At 39.7% G+C, this 23,019-nt stretch overlaps 1 pseudogene; it reads left to right on the top strand.

The window, feature by feature from the left end:
- The first annotated feature begins 5,440 nt into the window (after positions 1-5,440).
- On the top strand, positions 5,441-19,727 carry LOC137764143 (partitioning defective 6 homolog beta pseudogene; annotated as a pseudogene).
- The last annotated feature ends 3,292 nt before the right edge of the window (positions 19,728-23,019 follow it).

Here is a 23,019-nt window from a genome sequence, read left to right as displayed (position 1 = left end):
AGCAGAAACTAATACAACATTGTAAATCAACTATACTCCAATAAAAAATTAATTATAAAAAAGTTTATAGAATAAAATTTCTGCATAGGAATGAAAAAAAAAATCTTTTCTCAAAGTTTCCAAGGAGAATCTTTCTGATTACAGAGTGCTAAACTCACAACCCACATGTCTATGAGAAGGGACATATCAGGGAGCACCTTCTGGCAGTAAAACCTAATGGGAGTGTTCCTTTCGTTAAAGTCCTTATATATTTTTCAGACCAGTACTATTTCTTTTACAAAAAGATTCCTTCTCATTAACAAAATGCTACATGTTCAACCAGGTGAGACATCTGACAACATCTGGCGACATTTACTTAAATTGAAGTATAGTTGATTTACAATATTGTGGTAGTTCAGGAGTAAAGCATAGTGATTCCATTATTTTTTTTTCAGATTATATCCCATTATAGTTTATTACAAGATATTGAATATAATTCCCTGTACTGTACAGTAAATCCTTGTTGCTTATCTATTTAATGTATAGTAGCTTGTACCTATTAATACCATACTCTTAATTTATCCTCACCCCTTCCTTTCCCATTTTGTAACCATAAGTTCGTTTTTTATGTCTATGAGTCTGTTTCTATTTTTATATAGATTCATTTGTATTATTTAGATTCCACATATAAGTGATATTATATAATATTTGTCTATCTCGTCTGACTTACTTCACTAAGAATAATATCCTCTAGGTCCATCCATGTTGCTACAAATGATAATATTTCATTCTGTTTTATGGCTGAGTAATATTCCATTGTATATATACACCACATCTTCTTTTTTAAAAATTTTTATTGGAGTATAGTTGCTTTACAATGTCTTGTTAGTTTCTACTGTCCAGCAAAGTGAATCAGCTAGATGTATACATATATATCCCCTCTTTTTTGGATTTCCTTCCCATTTAGGTCACCACAGAGCATTGAGCAGAGTTCCCTGAGCCATACATTAGGTTCTCATTAGTAATCTATTTTATGCATAGTATCAACGGTATATATATGTCAATCCCAATCTCCCAATTCATCCCACTCCCCCCTTTCCCCCTTGGTATCCATAAATTTTACCTCTATGTCTGTGTCTCTATTTCTGCTTTGTAAATAAGATCGTCTATACCAATTTTTTCAGATTCCACATATATGAGAAATTATATTGATTTGCTGGGTAAGTAGAAGAGCTCAGTAAAAATTCATTTGTAGGTGGTCTGGGAGAACTGTGGTTTGGAAAATGCTTGGTATGAGAAATAGATGAGGAGAGTGGAAAGATTTAATGTTGCGTGAGCATATACAAGCCCAAAGTAGTTTTGCAAAGTAGTGAGTTCCCTGTCACTAGAGGTATTTGAGTTGGGACTGAGTGACTCCACCAGGGATGTTCTTAAAGAGAACTGAAGGCTGCTTCTGAGATACCAGCCTTGGGATCTGGGGTTCTCTGGAGACCAGTCCCATCCCAATCTCAGTCCCTAGCTTTTCTCAGGACTGGGCTCTACCCCAGAGAGGTAAGGCTGTCCAGGCAGTTCACTGCAGGTGCAGCCACACCTGAGCAGAGTCAGAGCTAGCAGGGAGTGGGGAGCTGAAACTCTACTCAGAACACTACCTTATATTTGAGTATACTCTTTTCAAAGTAGTTTCACATACCTTTATGATTTTTCAAAAATTGTATATTTTTTTATTGAACACAGAACATTCCCAGGATTCCAGAAACCCTCTAATTCCCTCTCCTAATCATAACCCTTCTTCCCCTGAAGGTAACCAGCATCCTTACTTCTTGTTCATCTCGCTTGTTTTTAAATCCTTCTAAATGGAATCATGCAGGATGCGCTCTCTACATCTGCCTTCCTTCACCCACCATTATGTTTGTGAGATTTCTCTATATTATTACTCTATAGCATTTAATTCTCATAGAAACACCAAAGGGGGGGGGGCGGTTCAGAAGGGCTCTGCAACTTGTCATGGAGATAAGGAAATGAACCCAAGAGATTAACTGACTTGTCCAAAGTCATATTAACCAATAACATGTCAGTAAGTGGTACCTGGATCTCCAGGCTCCAGTCTAGCTTTCTTCCCTTGCACTGTGTTGACAGCCCCAAGAAGTATGGCTTGGTGGGGACAGTGTGGGGACTGAGTTTCCACATTTGGCTCTCCTACTCACCACTTTTGTGACGTTGGGCAAGTCTCCTACCTTCTCGGGAACTTGCATGCCTCTTTTGTAGAATGGTACCCTGATATCAATGTCTCCGAGGCAGTCAGTTAATGGTTGTTAAGTGGATGAATAAATGAGTGGTCCTCGAAAGACAGTCTCATACCAGGGGAAGTTCCAGTGAAAGGCTAATTTTGACACATTGGTTAGGATTCACTGAGCTATCATACTAGGTGACTAGAAGGGAAGCAAACAGAATAAAAACAATGATCTAGCCTTTTCCAACATCTGAAAACTTGCTTTTATGCAGAAGACCTGGATGACCCACTGTACACCCAGTGTCACCTAGAAGATCAGGTTTAAGTGACAGCTCCTCTCATTAGCCCTCTTAAAGCTCTCAAAGTGTTTCTCAGAACCCTATTTGCTCCAGGCTTTGGTGTTATGTACAAAAATGTCAGCTTTTCAAAGCTAATCTCTTCCTGAGTTTTTGACATGCGTGCAGCACTGGTGAATTTGCAACAATCTCTGGGATAGCATAGCTTTTCTCAAGCAGAATGTAAAGACAATCCAGCTGGCAGACCAAGCTGAGAAATCTTCGTTCGTCTAAGTTAGATTGTGCCTAAATGCTCTCTGGGGTTTTACTTATTTTTCAACTTGCTCTTGCTGTGAAAGCTCCATCTTCTAAATGTTAAGCCACTGAGTCATAAAAAGATGTGACATGACCACAGCTAGCAAGCAGTGTCAGTTTTTCTGTAATGGTCTGTGTGTGTGGTGCTAGCTGTGGAAATTTTGGAATGGCTTTCTAAATATTGTGACATCCTTATCCTTTAATATATGTCATCACTATAATTTATTGAGCACTTAGTGTGCATCAGACTGTGTTAGCTACACTTCTGGTATTTCATTTAATCTTTATAGTAACCCCCTTAAGATAAGATTATCATCGTCATTTTATGGAGAAGGAAACAGACCCAGAAAGGTTAAATAACTTTTTCAAGGTTAAACAATTCATAAGTGGCAGAGCTAGAACTCATGCCTAGCGCTGTCTGATTTCAATGCTAGTTCTCATCCCTCTCTTCTGTGACTCATAGCAGGAATGAGGGGACTCTAACATGAGAGGTCTAGAATGTGGGACCCAAGGAAGAAGATGGAATCTCACCTTGCTGATTTGCACAGTCCTATGGGAGTGGGTGCTATGATTTCCCCAAGTCCCAATGACTTGATTATCAAAGAATACAGCCCACCGTGACTGGAGAGGATCAGGTGTTGGCACACCCGTCAAGAAGGAGGTCAGGTATACTTGTCTAGACCCCAGCCTATGTCTGACCAAAACAGGCTGCCTGCAGGCACTCTGAAGGAATAGAGAACAGCTTTCCAGATTTTTCTTCCATCACCAAGGTGAAGTGCTCTCTGCTGCTCTATCATGGTTCTTTATTTAGCATAGCAGTTCTGTTCTGCCAAAACATTCATTCCAATCCATTCCAAACATAAGTGCTTGACATAACAATAATAATGTAAAGAAAACAACAAACCAGTCTTAGGTAACCTCCAATAGTGAGTCCCAGACATTTGGAAGAGGGAGGAAATACAAACATTGCTGCTGCCTTTGAGGGTAAGGCCCCGTGGTACCTCTGAAGGTGAGAGAAGCGTCTCTCCTTTTCATTTTTCTTTGTTTTTAGAGCCATTTAGGTCTTTAAAGTAACACAAATTGGGGCCCTAAGTCCTGAATTCTTCCTGCTTTTTATATCCACTCCCACACCATAGTCTAAGCCACCATCATCTCTCCCCAGGGCTGCTTGAGCTTCCAGACTGGGCTTCATTTCTATCCTTGCTTTCCTACAATGTATTCTCTTCAAAGCAACCAGTGTTCTTTCAAGCACATACATCACACTCTTTTGGGGACAGAATTTATTTTCCACAGATGGCTGCATCAATAGATCTTGTTCCACATGTTCTTACAATGTCATATTGAGACTCTACCATCACTAGTAGGGTCTATGTTCCCTACCCTTGACACTGGGTAGGCTTTTAGGATGGACTCCATGAGTATTAACAGACTAAGTTAATAAAGGTGATACAAGCTGTTACCAGGCTCTCTCTCTTGAAATGCTTGCCTTGGTAATCCAGCCACTATCTTGTGAGGAAGCCAAGCAGGTACATGGAAGCTCAAGGTGCAGTCCAGCTGAGATCCCCGTGGAAAGCCAGCACTCCCCACCAGACATGTGAGTTAGCAAGCGTTCAGCTGACTGCCAACCCCAGTCTTAGAGCAGCCCCAGCTGCACCAAGTTGAGCCGAGGAGAGCTGACTCACCAAGCCTTGCCCACAAACAGATGTCGTCACTGTGTCAAGAAACTACATTTACGGGAGGTTTGTTACACAGCAATTGGAAACTGGAACTCCATCACTCCTTTGCTTGAAATCTTCCAATGATTTTCTAATGTCATGTGAAGAAAATTCCACATCCTTACTTTGCTCTACTAAATTGTGCATGATCTAGCCCATGACAATCCCTCCCATCTCTTTAGCCCTCTGGGCACTGCACTGTAGCCACATGTTCCTTTTGCTCCATGGAACCCACTGAGCTTGTTCCAATCTCAGGGTCACTGTTCCCACTGTTCCTTCTGCCTGAGTGCTATTCCTTGGTACTTGGTATAACTGGATTATTCTCATAATTCAGGTTCTGGCTCAAGCATTGCTTCCTTCACTGGTCACCAGAACTGGTCTCTGGTCTCTGGGATTCTTTCAGATTAGCAGGCACACATATAAGATTAGATGGTCAGTGTGACATTTTTTTCCCCAGCCATGTTCAGCTGCAGAGATGCAGGCATGGAATATGTTCAGAGTGGAATTAGTTTCAAACAGAGTTAGAGCCTTATCAGGTGAACTCATTGCTCTTGACCCCTTTGAAAGCAACTCTGCCTCAGTAAACACTGTTCCCCACAGAGCCTCCAAGGGTGCTTTTCACCAAGACAGTATGCTAATAATGAAGTAGTCAGAGTCTTAAGATGTGTTTATCAGGTTCTGTCTGAGTATTATTTGGCTCACTGGCAGTGAAAGAGAGAATCTTGGTATACAAATTCCATGGTTTTCTTTAATCATCTTTAATTCTTCAAAATTTATTTGTTGAGTGTCCATTGTCATCAAGGAGGCTATATTCTAGTGAAAGGGACAGATGTTAGGCAGACAAATAAAGAATAAATAAAAAAAGTGTATGTCGGCATGTGATGATATAAGAGGGAATGGGAGAGGCTTAAATAAATGTGTCAGCCATGCAGCTATCCACGGATGAGTGCCCTAGGAAGAAGGAGAAGCAAGCACAAAGTCCCTGGTTTGTGAGCATATGTGGCATGTTTGAGAATCAGCAAAAAAGACAGTGTGACTGGAGTGCAGTGAGAAAGAGAAGAGGAAAAGGGGTTGAGGTCCCAGAAACACCCTGACTAAATCTTATATGGACTTGTGGGACACATCAAAGACTTTTCCTCATGCTCTGCGTGAGATGGGAAACTGCTTAGTTTCATGGTGTGACATATATTCTGGCTGCTGGCTAAGGAGAGGCCGTAGAAGGACAGAGAAGAACAGGAAGTCCAGGTAGGAGGCTCTTCCAGTGATCCAGAAATGGAGCCAGTGGTAGAGGCTTGTATGAAGGTGTTAGAGGCTGGGGTAGTGATAAGTGATAAGTGGTCAGATTTGGGATATCTTTTGAGTTCAGAGCCAATATATGCTGACAGATTGGCTATCTGAGGTGAGAAAAATGGTGTCAACAGTGATTTCAAGTTTTAATCTTGAGCAACTGTGAGGATGGAGTTGCCATAGACTGTGATGAATGAGATGGTAAGAGGTGCAAGTTTGGGGATAATCAGAAATGTCAGGAATTATATTTCATGTAGGTTATGTTTCAAGTGCCTCAGTGTCTATTAGACAGGCAGCATTATACAGGCAGCTGGATATATGAGTATAGCTTTTGTAGGAAATGATTAAGCTAGAGATATAAATTTGGTAGTTATCAGGGCATAAATGGTATTTATGATATTAATCATGACACTAGAAAATCTCACTAAGAAATGGATATAGATAGAGGAAAGAAGTCCAAGAAGTGAGACCTGGAAATTTCCAACATTTGGTGATAGGAGAGAATGGGAACCACTGAGTGATTAGGGAGGATTGACCAATGCTGTGTGAAAACTAACTATAAGAAAGTCCCTGGAGAAGGAAGGAGCAACCAACCACTTGAAACACTAATGAACAAAGTAAGATGCATGTTGAGCATTGCCTGTTGGGTTTGGAGATGAGAAGATAATTGATATCCTTGACAGGAACTATTTCAATCGTGGGAAGACGATGAAAACCTGAATAACAGTCGGTTCGGGAGAGGAAAGGAGGAAAGGAAATGCAGACAGTGATTTCACTTGAGTATATTTATCTTGCATAAAGAGCATAAGATGGGAGCAGTAGCTAAAGTCAGGATTTTTAAAAATTAGAGTCCACAGATAATTAAGTTTCAGTTGGTTCAAAGATAAAGGGCACCCGCAACTAGAGAAAGCCCTCACACAGAAACGAAGACCCAACACAGCCAAAAATAAATAAATTAATTAATTAAAAAAAAAAAGATAAAGGGCACGTTGAGAGGAGGGGCTGAAGATAAAGAAGACTTTGCTAATGGCTTCCTTCCAAAAGCACAGTAGGAGGGCGTTGGGAGTTGGGGGTGGCAATGGGGTCAGATTAGGGTGTGTGGAGAGCTTTAAAGACAGATAATGGGAACTACCTGAGAGTCTTAAACTTCTTATGGTAGCTGATATATAACAGGAAAAGGGATGTTATGAAACTAGCCACAAATATGACTGTTTGACTCTGATCCCAGATCCATTCTCTGCCCTTCTCTGTGTCTTGAGGGTCTCGCTTCCTTGCAGGTTGCACCATTAAGGCTACTTTGTCCTCTGAATTCCCATTGGTCAAAGCCAATGGGAAGCTCCAGCAGGAGATCAGAAGGCAGGAAGAGAGAGAGGTCAGCATTTTTCCTCTGCTTCCTTCCTGCTTCTTCCAGTTCTGGCAATGGCTGCATTTCTTTAAGTACCAGCTCTGTGGGCACCCCCTCCTCTATGGCTCCAGATCATGCTGGTCAAAGGTTAGTGATTCCTTCTGCCTTTGCTAGTAATCACCTTCTGCCCTTGGTAATCACCATCCTTGTTTGTTCTCACATCTCTGTCCATACCTCAGCCAATAGCCTCTTCATTATATTTCTCCAGTTAAATGACCATTTGAGAGGAGACCTTTGAGATGGCAGAGGAGTAAGATGTGGAGATCACCTTCTTTCCCACAAATGCATCAGAAATACATCTACATGTGGAACAACTCCTACAGAACACCTACTGAACGCTGGCAGAAGACCTCAGACTTCCCAAAAGGCAAGAAATCACCCACATACATGGGTAGGGCAAAAGAAAAAAGAAAAAACAGAGACAAAAGAATAGGGATGGGACCTGCACCTTGGGAGGAAGCTGTGAAGGAGGAAAAGTTTCCACACACTAGGAAACCCCTTCACTGGTGGAGACGGGGGTGGGGGGGAGCGGGGGGGAATCTTCAGAGCCACGGAGGAGAGCACAGCAATAGGGGTGCAGAGGGCAAAGCAGAGAGATTCCTGCACAGAGGATCAGTGCCAACCAGCACTCACCAGCCTGAGAGGCTTGTCTGCCTACCCACCGGCCAGGATGGGTGGGTGCTGGGAGCTGAGGCTAGGGCTTTGGAGGTCAAATCCCAGGGAGCAGACTGGGGTTGGCTGCGTGAACACAGCCTGAAGGGGCTAGTGCACCACAGCTAGACAGCAGGGAGTATAGGGGAAAGTCTGGAGCTGCCTAAGAGGCAAGAGACCATTGTTTCAGGGTGTGCGAGGAGAGGGGATTCAGAGTGCCACCTAAAAGAGCTTCAGAGAAGCGGGCGAACCGCGGCTATCAGAGCAGACACCAGAGACGGGCATGAGACGCTAAGGTTGCTGCTGCCGCCACCAAGAAGCCTGTGTGGAAGCACAGGTCACTCTCCACACCTCCTCTCCCAGGAGCCTGTGCAGCCTGCCACTGCCAGGGTCCCGTGATCCAAGGACAACTTCCCCAGAAGAACACATGGTGCTCCAGACTGTTGCAACATCATGCTGGCCTCTGCCACCACAGGCTCACCCCGCATTCCATAACCATCCATCCCCGTGGCCTGAGTGAGCCAGAGCCCCCTAATCAGCTGCTCCTTTAATCCCGTCCTGTCTGAGTGAAGAACAGACTCCCTAAGGCAACCTACATGCAGAGGCGGAGCCACATCCAAAGCTGAACCCCAGGAGCTGTGCAAACAAAGAAAAGAAAGGGAAATATCTCCCAGCAGCCTCAGGAGCAGTGGATTAAATCTCCACAATCAATTTGAAGTACCCTGAATCTCTGGAATACCTGAATAGACAACAAATCATCCCAAAATTGAGACAGTAGACTTTGTGTGATTTTGTCAGTATAGCTTTGCTTTTACCATTTGTCCTATGGTTCTGTCAGTCCGTTTTTTATGTTGTTGTTTTTTTGTATAGTTTTTAGTGCTTCTTATCATTGGTGGATTTGTTTTTTGGTGTGGTTGCTCTCTTCTTTCTTTACTTTTTTTAAATTACTTTTTAATTTCTTTATTTTTAGTAATTTTTTTATTTTTTATTTTTTATTATTTTATTTTACTTTTTTCTTTCTTTCGTTTTTTCTCCCTTTTATTCTGAACCGTGTAGCTGACAGGGTCTTGGTGCTTCAGCTGGCTGTCATGCCTGTGCCTCTAAGGTGGGAGAGCCAGGTTCAGGACTTTATCCAACACAGACCTCCCAGCTCCACGTAATATCAAACAGCAAAAGTTCTCCCAGAGATCTCCTTCTCAACACTAAGACCCAGCTCCACTCAACGACCAGCAAGCTTCAGTGCTGGAAACCCCATGCCAAACAACTAGCAAGACAGGACCACAGCCCCACCCATTAGCAGAAAGGCTGCCTAAAATCATGCTAAGTTCACAGACACCCCAAAACACACCACCAGATGTGGTCCTACCCACCAGAAACACAAGATCCAGACTCATGCATCAGAACACAGGCACCACTCCCTTCCACCAGGAAACCTACACAAGCCACTGAATGAACATTACCCACTGAAGGAAGACACCAAAAACAATGGGAACTATGCACCTGCAGCCTGTGAAAAGGAGACCCCAAACACAGTAAGTTAAGCAAAATGAGAAGACAGAGGAATACACAGCAGATAAAGGAGCAAGGTAAAAACCCACCAGACCAAACAAATGAATAGGAAACAGGCAGTCTACCTGAAAAATAATGCAGAGTAATGAGAGTAAGGATGATCCAAAATCTTGGAAATAGAATGGAGAAAATACAAGAAACGTTTAACAAGGACCTAGAAGAACTAAAGAGCAAACAAACAGTGATGAACAACACAATAAATGAAATTAAAAATTCTTTAGAAGGAATCAATAGCAGAATAACTGAGGTAGAAGAATGGATAAGTGACCTGGAAGAAAAAATAGTGGAAATAACTACTGCAGAACAGAATAAAGAAAAAGAATGAAAAGAAGTGAGGACAGTCTCAGAGACCTCTGGAACAACATTAAATGCACCAGCATTCGAATTATAGGGGTCCCAGAAGAAGAAGAGAAAAAGAAAGGGACTGAGAAAATATTTGAAGAGATTAGAGTTGAAAACTTCCCTAATATGGGAAAGGAAATAGTCAATCAAGTTCAGGAAGCACAGAGAGTCCCACACAGCATAAATCCAAGGAGAAACACGCCAAGACACATATTAATCAAACCATCAAAAATTAAACACAAATGAAAAATATTAAAAGCAGCAAGGGAGAAGCAACAAAAAACATACAAGGGACTCCCCATAAGGTTAACAGCTGATCTTTCAGCAGAAACTCTGCAACCCAGAAGGAAGTGGAAGGACATACTTAAAGTGATGAAAGGGAAAAACCTACAACTAAGATTACTCTGCCCTGCAAGGATCTCATTCAGATTTGATAGAGAAATTAAAACCTTTACAGACAAGAAAAAGCTAAGAGAATTCAGCACCACCAAACCAGCTTTACACAAAATGCTAATGGAACTTCTCTAGGGAAGAAACACAAGAGAAGGAAAAGACCTACAATAACAAACCCAAAACTATTAGGAAAATGGTAATAGGAACATACATATCGATAACTAACTTAAAAGTAAATGGATTAAATGCTACACCTAAAAGACATAGACTGGTTGAATGGATACAAAAACAAGACCTGTATATATGCTGTCTACAAGAGACCCACTTCAGACCTAGAGACACATACAGACTGAAAGTTAGGGGATGGAAAAAGATATTCCATGTAAATGGAAATCAAAAGAAAGCTGGAATAGCAATTCTCATATCGGACAAAATAGACTTTAAAATACAGACTATTACAAGAGACAAAGAAGGACACTACAGAATGATCAAGAAATCAATCCAACAAGAAGATATAACAATTGTAAATATTTATGCACCCAACATAGGTGCACCTCAATACATAAAGCAAATGCTAACAGCCAAAAAAGGGGAAATCGACAGTAACACAACCATAGTAGGGGACTTTAACACCCCACTTTCACCAATGGTCAGATCATCCTAAATGAAAATAAATAAAGAAACACAAGCTTTAAATGATACATTAAACAACATGGACTTAATTGATATTCATAAGACATTCCATCCAAAAAGAACAGAATACACTTTCTTCTCAAGTGCTCATAGAACAATTTCCAGGATAGATTATATCTTGGATCACAAATCAAGCCTTGCTAAATTTATGAAAATTGAAATCGTATCAAGTATCTTTTCTTACCACAACACTATGACACTAGATATCAATTACAGGAAAAAAATCTATAAAAAAAAGAAACACATGCAGGCTAAACAATACACTAACAAATAACCAAGAGATCACTGAAGAAATCAAAGAGGAAATCAAAAAATACCTAGAAACAAAGGACAATGAAAACACTATGACCCAAAACCTATGGGATGCAGCAAAAGCAGTTCTAAGAGGCAAGTTTATAGCACTAGAATCCGATCTCAAGAAACAAGAAAAATCTCAAAAAAACAGCCTAAACTTACACCTGAAGCAATTAGAGAAAGAAGAACAAAAAACCCCCAAAGTTAGCAGAAGGAAAGAAATCATAAAGATCAGGTCAGAAATAAATGAAAAAGAAATGAAGGAAACAATAGCAAAGATGAATAAAACTAAAAGCTGGTTCTTTGAGAAGATACACAAAATTGATAAACCATTAACCAGACTCAGCAAGAAAAAAGGGGAGAAGACTCAAATCAATAGAATTAGAAATGAAAAAGGAGAAATAACAACTGACACTGCAGCAAGACAAAGGATCATGAGAGATTACTACAAGCAACTATATGCCAATGAAATGGACTACCTGGAAGAAATGGACAAATTCTTAGAAACGCACAACCTTCCAAGACTGAACCAGGAAGAAATAGAAAATATAAACAGATCAATCACAAGCACTGAAATTGAGAGTGTGATTAAAAATCTTCCAACAAACAAAAGCCCAGGACCAGATGGCTTCACAGGTGAATTCTATCAAACATTTAGAGAAGAGCTAACACCTATCCTTCTCAAACTCTTCCAAAATATAGCAGAGGGAGGAACACTCCCAAACTCATTCTACAAGGCCACCACCACTCTGAAACCAAAACCAGACAAAGATATCACAAAAACGAAAACTACAGGCCAATATCACTGACGAACACAGATGTAAAAATCCTCAGCAAAATGCCAGCAAACAGAATCCAACAGCACATTAAAAGGATCATACACCATGATCAAGTGGGATTTATCCCAGGAATGCAAGGTTTCTTCAATATACACAGATCAATCAATGTGATAAACCATATTAACAAATTGAAGGAGAAAAAACATATGATCATCTCAATAGATGCAGAAAAGTTTTCAAAAAAATTCAACACCCATTTATGACAAAAAACCCTCCAGAAAGTAGGAGTAGAGGGAACTTATCTCAACATAATAAAGGCCATATATGACCAACCCACAGCCAACATCGTTCTCAATGGAGAAAAACTGAAAACATTTCCTCTAAGATCAGGAACAAGAAAAGTTGTCCACTCTCACCACTATTATTTAACATAGTTTTGGAAGGTTTAGTCAGAGCAGTCAGAGAAGAAAAAGAAAGAACAGGAATCCAAATTGGAAAAGGAGAAGTAAAGCTGTCACTGTTTGCAGATGACATGATACTATACATAGAGAATCCTAAAGATGCTACCAGAAAATGACTAGAGCTAATCAATGAAATTGGTAAAGCAGCAGGATACAAAATTAATGCACAGAAATCTCTTGCATTCCTATATACTAATGAAGAAAAATCTGAAAGAGAAATCAAGGAAACACTCCCATTTACCATTGCAACAAAAAGAATAAAATACCTAGGTATAAACCTACCAAGGGAGACAAAAGACCTGTATGCAGAAAACTATAAGACACTGATGAAAGAAATTAAAGATGATACAAACAGATGGAGAGATATACCATGATCTTGGATTGGAAGAATTGACATTGTGAAAATGACTATACTATCCAAAGCAATCTACAGATTCAATGCAAACTCTATCAAACTACCAATGGCATTTTTCACAGAACTAGAACAAAAATTTCACAATTTTTATGGAAACACGAAAGACCCAGAATATCCAAAGCAATCTTGAGAAAGAAAAATGGAGCTGGAGAAGTCAGGCTCTAAGACTTCACACTATACTACAAAGCTACATTAATCAAGACAGTATGGTACTCACACAAAACCAGAAATATAGATCAATAGAACAGGATAAAAAGCCCAGAGATAAACCCACACACATATGGTCACCTTATTTTTGATAAAAGAGGCAAGAATATACAGTGGAGAAAATACAACCTCTTCAATAAATGGTGCTGGGGAAACTGGATGACTACATGTAAAAGAATGAAATTATAACACTCCCTAACACCATACACAAAAATAAACATAAAATGGATTAAAGCCCTAAATGTAAGGCCAGACTCTATAAAACTCTTAGAGGAAATCATAGGCAGAACACTCTATGACATAAATCACAAAAAGATCCTTTTTGACCAACCTCCTAGAGAAATGGAAATAAAAACACAAATAAATAAATGGGACCTAATGAAACTTAAAACTTTTGCACATCAAAGGAAACCATAAACAAGATGAAAAGACAACCCTCAGATTGGGAGAAAATATTTGCAAACGAAGCAACTGACAAAGGATTAATCTCCAAAATTTACAAGCAGCTCATGCAGCTCAATACCAAAAATACAAACAACCCAATCTAAAAATGGGCAGAAGACCTAAATTGACATTTCTCGAAAGAAGATATACAGATTGCCAACAAACACATGAAAGGATGCTCAACACCACTAATCATTAGAGAAATGCAAATCAAAAGTACAATGAGGTATCACCTCACACCAGTCAGAATGGCCATCATCAAAAAATCTACAAACAATAAATGCTGGAGAGGGTGTGGAGAAAAGGGAACCCTCTTGCACTGTTGGTAGGAATGTAAATTGATAACAGCCACTATGGAGAACAGTATGGAGGTTCCTTAAAAAACTAAAACTAGAACTACCATATGACCCAGCAATCCCACTACTGGGCACATACCCTGAGAAAACCATAATTCAAAAAGAGTCATGTACCACAATGTTCATTGCAGCTCTATTTACAATAGCCAGGACATGGAAGCAACCTAGATGTCCATTGACAGATGAATGGATAAATAAGATGTGGCACATATATACAATGGAATATTACTGAGCCTTACAAAGAAACAAAATTGAGTTATTTGTAGTGAGGTGGATGGACCTAGAGACTGTCATACTGAGTGAAATAAGCCAGAAAGAGAAAAACAAATACCACATGACAACACATATATATGGAATCTAAAAAAAAAAAAATGGTTCTGAAGAACCTAGGGGCAAGACAAGAATAAAGACACAGATGTAGATAGTGGACTTGAGGACACGGGGAGGAAGAACGGTAAGCTGGGACGAAGTGAGAGAGTGGCATGGACATATATACACTACCAAATGTAAAATAGATAGCTAGTGGGAAGCAGCTGCATAGCACAGGGAGAACAGTTCGGTGCTTTGTGACCACCTAGAGGGTTGGGATAGGGAGGCTGGGAGGGAGGGAGATGCAAGAGGGAAGAGATATGTATCTTAGGGAACATATGTATATGTATAACTGATTCACTTTGTTATAAAGCAGAAACTAACACACCATTGTAAAGCAATTATACTCCAATAAGTTGTTAAAACAAAAAAATGACCATTTGATTCATGCCTGGACTCTGGTGGTCCTCCCTTCTATTGCTAACAGGGTTTCCATATGTCTGGTTCTGCCCAGTACAGTTCTGATTTACATGATTTATGCCAGTGTAATTATTAACATCATACCCTTTTGCTCTCAAAATTATTCAAGTTTTGATAAACGATATAGTCATCCTACCCCTGGTCCCCTGGTTCCATTTGGTATGGTCCTGAGTACTCATGAATCTGAATCTTCTGGTAACCTTGCCTCTGGGCAGTGTCTTCTTTGTCTCTTGCAGTATTTCCTGTGAACTGAGGGGCTGGGTATCTAGGAAAGGGAGGAGGGAAATGAAGAGCATAATTTGGTCTTTATTTTCATTCTCCCAAGACATTAGGCTAAAAGCAAATGGGAAGACAGGTGTCATCTTGTTTATGATTTACATTTTTCCATGCTTAATCATGTATAATGAAGAAACACTTCCCTTGGGTCATGGGCTCACTAGTTTCTTACCGTCCCTTATTTGAGATTCATATATAGGCAACTCTAAGAGTGGCACAGGTGAATTGAGAAATGTCAGGTGGCAGTGCAACCTTCAGCAAGTTAAACTAAGTTTTGTTGGCCTTGATTTCCTCAACTGTAAATGGGAGGATTAATAGTACCTACCTAACTAGGTGAGTAGGATTAAATGAGTTAGTATATAAGATGTAAAAGAAGTGCCTGGCACATAGTAAGCACTGTGCAATTGTAACTCCACCATACACACACACACAGAGTGATGGGGAAAGCTTGTATGGGATGGGGATGAACACTCATGTAACAGAGGAAAGAAAGTGATTCTCCTCTCTTGAGAGGAGCACTGATGCAAACTGTGTTACAGATCCCTGTAGTTTGTTGAAACAAGGGGCTATTTCTTGCTTGGAAAGAGTGTGCATTTCTAGGAAAAGAGAGAAAAGGAAACCTGTGCTTGCTTTAATTCAAGTCTCTTCAGAGTAATCTACCTTTGAGCTCCCAGAGAGCAGTCACCTTGGGATATGGGGGACAGTTCCTAGCAATGTGTGCATATTTTTGGTTTTTAGTTCTTGCCAACAAAACAAATGAAATCAGCCTTCATTTTTTTTTTTAATTAATTAATTAATTTACTTATTTTTGGCTGTGTTGGGTCTTCGTTTTCTATGCCAGGGCTTTCTCTAGTTGTGGCGAGCGGGGGCCACTCCTCATCGCGGTGCGCAGGCCCCTCACTGCCGCGGCCTCTCTTGTTGCGGAGCACAAGCTCCAGACGCGCAGGCTCAGTAGTTGTGGCTCACGGGCCCAGCTGCTCCGTGGCATGTGGGATCCTCCTGGACTGGGGCACGAACCCGTGTCCCCTGCATTGGCAGGCGGACTCCCAAGCACTGCGCCACCAGGGAAGCCCCTTATGAGCTGACATAAATTCTGGGTGTGAGGTTGTACAGTAGATGGGTGTGTCAGCATGGATCCAACCTGAAGACAAACACTACAAAGTAATTTGGACAGTGGAAGTGTAATAGAAGTAATCATTAAGTTATGATAGGGGAGGAACAATAAAGATAGAAAACTCTAAATGGTACCCTGGCACTGCGGGAGAGTACACGACAAAGGACAAACTTGGAAGAGGTTCCAATCTCATTGGAGAAGGTGTGGTTGTAGCCCACTGAGTGGCAGAGAAGGTCGCTGGCTTACAGGAGCCCCAGCTGGTCCACAGTCACTGGGTAAACAGGAACAAACTGCTTGGGCCTACACATAGAGGGGCTCAGTGTCCCTCCTTGGGGTGCACAGCTCGGAGTGCAAGTATTTGCATCAGGAAGTCAGGAAACAAACTCTGGGGGATAGCCAAGCAAAGACTGGCAGTGGGCATGCAGACATAGCTGAGGGGCTACTATAGATGCAGGGCCTGGAGCGCGGTGCCTGAGTTGGTGGCACCATGGGAAACAGATTAGATTACTGAGGCTGGCAGGCATCCATGCAGAATATGGAGGGGAGCTGGAGAGGTGTCTCCCTGCTGGTACCTAAAGCACTTGTGTGTATGGCTTGGGCTGGTCCAGATCCAGGTGTGGCCATGGGATCACTAGGTCAACTCTGCAGGTATTAGGAAATATCTTTTACTCTCATATTTATCTATCAAATGATCCATCCTATTTTCTGACAACTGTTCCTCTGCAGCATTGTAATCCTGGTCACACTGACTAAAAACTCTCCTTGGCCATTGTCTGTGGCAATATTCCAGATGTACTCATACTGGTAAAGAATACACCAAAAACATTGCTTCCTGTGCCTGGCACCCTATAGAAGAGCTTCCTGGGATTTTTGTCAGCTTTTTTAGCAACTATACAAAGGTTACATCTAAGTTCATGCACTGTGCCCAAAGCAATAATCACTTATGTGTGGTATATAATTGACCTTACCTATGGTTATTATAGTGGATATAGTCTTCCAAGCTATCGTAAAGTATATTTTGCATTTTTATAATCACAATATTAAGGACTAGAAAATGTATTCCGAGGTAGCATTTCTGTGAGTGACATGCATTTTCAGTCTCATTACCAGGAGGGGTCATTAGATAATCTGATGGCACTGGGTAAATGTATTTCTTAACACTGTTCTCCTGGGATAAACAGATAAAGTCATCATTTTGTTCACTGTGGTGTCTCTAACTCTCAAAATGACTGAGTGACCATAATGGTATTCCATGAGGGTAGGATGTATTGACTGTGGGTTGGCTTTTGGTTTCCTTAGCAGCTCTCTCCTAGGGACACCATGGCAGCCACATTTATTCAAAGTTAGGATTCTAAAAAAAAAATGACAGTATTTCAATTGAGATTTTATACACCTAAATTAACTTTGCTCAAGAGAGATGCATTTTGCATTGCTATCATTTTTTAGTTTGTGTGCTATTTCTCATTAGAATAGAAAATTCTGCCCTCAGAGGAGAGTTGGCTGCGAGGGGAGAGTGCTGTGGGTAGAGGAGATTAGAAAGGTTTAATAACCTGAGTCCCAAAGAGGAAATGGTTTTCTCTTAGCTCCATTTTCCAATACAACCCCGAGGGGAACTAATTTAGAATCTAAGCAAACCCTGTCAAATACACAGTCTCCTTAGCACCATGCTATTCAACCCGAGTAGAAATAACTTAGTCTTTCCCATTGTTTTTATAGAAAAAGCTGATCTCTGTGTGAAATTTATTACCATTTCCTAAACCAGGGTTTCTCAAGCTTGACCCCACTTGTATTTTGGACCAGGTGGTTCTTTGTTATAAGGGGCTGCCTTATCTATTGTAGGATGTTTAGTAGTATTCCAGGTCTCTACCCAATAGATGCTAGCAGATACCCTCCCCCACTGTAACAATAAAAAATCTCCAGACATTGTCAAATATTTCCTGGGGGGCAAAATGGCCATCCTTGAGATCTACTGTCCAAAAGGAAGGTGTCATGGGATCCCATGAATAACTCACTGTCATTCTTCCTTATCAGTCCTCACTTTCAGCTTCCTAAGCTAGGTAACTTATGCCCAGAATGGGCATGAAAAGCCCATGAAAGCGCATGCCCAGAATGGCGATTAAAGACAGTTATGCTGTATTTACATATTATTTTAAAAGTATTTATCAATTTGGGATTGACATATATATATTACTATGTATAAAATAGATAACTAATGAGAACACAGGAAACTCTACTCAGTGCTCTGTGGTGACCTAAATGGGAAGGAAATCCAAAAAAGAGGGGATATATGTATAGGTAATGCTGATTCACTTTGCTGTACAGCAGAAACTAACACAACATTGTAAAGCAACTATACTCCAATAAAAATTAATTTTAAAAAGTATTTATCATTATAATATCATTGTCCTGTTTACCCATGAGAAGAGTTGATTTGATTCATCTTCTGGCCTCAATGTTTCTCATCTCTGTCATATCTACACACTTCACAGCCCACATTTCTTATAAATGTATGCATGTCAGAGGGAAGGAGCCAATGCCTCCCAGCCCCAAATATGAAAATTAAAAGAATAATAAAAAAATGAGAGAAAAAGCCATGGAGGAATCTATTATGAATTTCAGAGGACACAGTTTTATACAATATTGATCTTACTTGGCCTTACAATCAGCCACAAAATTAGACACATCTGGGGGGAAATTTTATGTTATATGTTTAAGCCCTAAAAGATTACTAGAATTTTTTTCCAACAAGATCTACTAGAACAAAAATTCTTAATCAATAAAACAATAGGTACTTCAGGAAGACTCATTTGGCTGTTCAGGATGAATTGGAGTATGCAGCAGTCTTACAGGAGAGAGCAAGGAGCAGGGGGGTGAGAGACGCTGAGAAGCTGCCCCTGCAGGAGACCAGAAGAAGCAGACTACAGTGCCTTTGGTACAGGCACGCTAATAAAGAAGAAGAATGTTTTAACCAATGTGTTGCTTCCTGACAACCATAGAAAAAAGCCACACATAGCCATTAGTATGCCCCAGGACTTCAGACCTGTGTCTTCTATTATAGATGTGGATATTCTCCCAGAAACACATCGTAGGGTCCGTCTTTACAAATATGGCACTGAGAAACTCCTAGGGTTCTACATCTGGGACGGCTCCAGTGTCATGGTGACACCCCATGGCTTAGAGAAGGTCCCAGGGATCTTTATATGCAGACTTGTGCCAGGAGGTCTGGCTCAAAGCGCAGGACTATTAGCCATTAATGATGAAGTTTTAGAAGTTAATGGCATAGAAGTTTCCAGGAAGAGTCTAGATCAAGCAACTGAAATGAGGATTGCAAACAGCCACAACCTCATCATCACAGTGAGACCAGCAAACCAAAGGAATAACGTCATTAGGAACAGTCGGACTTCCGGCAGCTCTGGCCAGTCTACTGACAACAGCCTTCCTGGCTATCCACAGCAGATCGAACCGATTTTTGAGCCAGAGGATGAAGACAGCGATGAAGATGACATTATTACTGAAGACAATGGTGTGCCACAGCAGATCCCTAAGGCTGTTCGTAACACCGAGAGCCTGGAATCATTAACACAAATAGAACTCAGTTTTGAATCTGGACAGAACGGTTTTATTCCTTCTAATGAAGTGAGCTTAGCACCCTTAGCAAGTGGCACAAATACAGAATTTGAAACGCGTGCTCCAGATCAAAAACTCTTAGAAGAAGATGGAACAATCATAACACTATGAAACCATCGCGTTTGAATGTTTTCTGAGTCAGGATGCCATGGAGACTTGTAAATTTGGCTAGTTTAAAGCATATATACCTCTGAACCAGTGATCTGGGATAGGCATGAAAAAAATATATTGCAAGTTTAAAATGTTATTAAAATAGTAGTTTGATAATTAATATAAACTTCGTGGGTCAGAGGTGAATTTAAGTCTAAAACAAAGGGGCCTTTGTTAATGAAATGATGTGCTTTTGCTATTTTGTCTATAGAGAACTGGATGTTAGAGCACATTCCCAGAACTACACATGAGGACTAGATCATTTCCGTTTGAAGTGGTTGCATATTTGACCTGCTGTGCAGAGCCTGGTTAATTTTTCCTTTAACTATGTATTTTTTAATTCTAACATGAAGAAGTCTGAGTCTATCTTTCAGTACTTTGGGACTTTGGCTCGTATATTCCCCATGTTGTATTTTGATTTTTTAATATTGTTCCTCTGTTGTTAATTTTTTCAAATGCTTTTTTTTTTTTTTCCTAATTTCTAAGAAATCAAATCAATTGACTGTTTTTAGGGGTTGCTTCCTAAGTTATAAAGCATTGAAGCCTATGTTCCTGAATTAAGAAACTCTAACAGTTGTTCAGGTCCGTGTTTGCCCATCTTGTAGCTTTCATATTTACAAACTTATTCCATTTGGGCATCACTTACGTTGTGAAAGGCAGTTCCAAGGACTCTGGTGATATGGGAGACTCTCTCCTGTAACCTCTTCTTGTCCTCATTCCAAATCTCATTAGAAATCATTCCTTTTGTTGTTTGTGTGTATATTTTGTTTGTCTGCCTTTTTACTCTTTTATTGTATTTGAGTAGTGTGAATTATTTTCGTTAAAAAAAAAAATGCACCTAAACTAAGAGATTTTTACACACAGGACAACCTTGTGCACTTTTTATATGAAAATTTTGGGTTTTCCTTAATGGGATTTCTAGGAACACTGCCTACACTTTATGAAAAGTATGTCGTATTTACCTTTGACAGGTAGAGTGTATCTCGATTAATTTTATGAGGCTATTTATTACTTTCCGATGCACCCACTTAGCAAGGTAAGAGTAAGGCTGCTAACTTTCGTTCCTTGCCTGGTTTCATTGTATGGAGGTGCACAGGCACTACAGTAGCTTGTATATAGAGACTAAGAATAGTATGAACTACATGAGTTCCCTGTGACTTATGGATATTTCTTTCAGAGTTATTTATTGATTAATTTTATGCTAGAGCTAGAATGGATACCTTATAACAATTGTGTGCTATTAAAACAATGAAGAATCAAATGACTCCGTTTTGAAGGATATTTTCTCTATATGGTAAAAGTATATGAAGTAAAGTTGATTAAATGAAGCTCACTTGACTCAGAATACTTCAATGTATTTTGTTCACATTTTACCACTAAACATATTATCACTAAACTGTTAACTGCACAACATTATGTAATACAGTGTACTTTTTGTTGAATTCATTGAAGTTCTTCCAGTTATATAACCACTATTTTTTAATGGCATTCCAGGTTTAACATTCTGTTGAGTTCTATAAATTTGACTCTTGAATGGCAAAATGTTAATAAGTAGAAGGTTACATTTCATTTATATTATAAGCGGTGCAGGGCTTCAACATTTTAAGTAAAAATACTTTCACATACTACCTCTCTCTCTTTCTCTCTCTTTTTTTTAAACAAAGTTTTAACATCAGAACTTTTCTTTTAGGGGAAGAAATACTTCAGGGCTTGACTTTTTGTACAACTTTTAACTGTAAAATACAGATTTGTCTTGTATGTATTCATGAAAATGGAAATCAAAGCTGCTAGTGCTTTTTAATTATCCTGCTAAGGGTATATGTCAACGGTCTTTTCAACTAGATCTCTCATTTAAATTATTGGTGAAAGAATTGATTACTAGACGTATTGTAAAACCAATAGATCTTGGTTATACAATAAAATGTCGATTCTTTGGTAGTATGAATTATTTCAAGTGTACCTTATTAACAAAAATATCAGTGGATTCAGCATAAAATTTTATAGTATTAAATGTCAAGCTAACTGTGAATTTTGTTCTGTATCTTAAGTAAATTTATGATAATGTCCTCATGAGCTATCAACAAAATATATGTACTTTTGTGAACTATGGATTTTCTAATTAAATTTTACATGCAACATGATTTTTACATGAATGCTACATTGTTTAAACTATCAAATGTCAGTATTTTACTACAGTTTTATTATAAAATGTACATTATCACTAAATGAGCTTTGATTTTAAAAATCAAATTAGCTTTAGTTGTATATTATTTTTTACAAATAAAGCAGACCTGTATAAAGGCTAAAAAAAATAAAAAATAAAAAAAATAAAAGAATATGTGCAGTTCCTCACACTTCCATATGACCAAAACTATATTTTTAGAATAAAGATATTCCTATATAAGTCCTATAGATGGAGAAACATTTTTGTTACATCTCAAAAAAAGTTGGGGATATAAAATGTTTTTGTAGATCCTCCATAATGCAGCTAGAATTGACCTATACTGGAATTGAGGTAACGCTTGAAATATTTGAAGTGAACTAGCACCAGCGTCCACCATGATGCACCCCGGCACATATTCAGCAGTGATTTGGCTTTGTTGGAACGGTTTTAATCTTAAGATGAAGACTGTGTGACAAGGGAGACGGAAAGACCATGGATTTTTGCATCTGGTTGACAGGAGTCTTAAATCCAACACTGGCTGTGTGATTTCAGGCACCTTTTTTTAACCCTTCTGAGCTTCTGTTTCTATAAAGTAAGAGTATAATGCAATCATCACAAGGTCATTGAAGAAATTAGAAAGAATGTACATAAAGCCGTGAGCAGAATGTCTGGCCTTGGAATGAGCTCCTTCCCTGTGGGATGGTTACTCTATGCTGACAAGATTTCTGACACACATGGCCTCAGGCTAACACAACCAATGCACTGCCCAGTCTTTTCCCATGTAGATGGCCAGAGCCTTCAGGTTTCTTTGAAAAACAACAAATTACCATTTACCTAAGGGGTTTCCAAATGACAATGTAAGCCTGGCTGGAAACCTGTTGAAACAATGATCCCTGGTCGTACCCTAGATATTCTTTTATTTTTTTCACATCTTTATTGGAGTATAATTGCTTTACAATGTTGTGTTAGTTGCTGCTGTATCACAAAGTGAATCAGCTCTATTCTACATATACATATATCCCCATATCCCCTCCCTCTGTGTCTCCCTCCCACCCTCCCTATCCCACCCCTCTACATGGTCACAAAGCA

This window comes from Eschrichtius robustus, chromosome 1, assembly GCF_028021215.1.
Source record: "Eschrichtius robustus isolate mEscRob2 chromosome 1, mEscRob2.pri, whole genome shotgun sequence".
NCBI classification, from domain to species: Eukaryota; Metazoa; Chordata; class Mammalia; order Artiodactyla; family Eschrichtiidae; genus Eschrichtius; species Eschrichtius robustus.
This window is presented reverse-complemented; position numbering and strand designations above follow the sequence as displayed.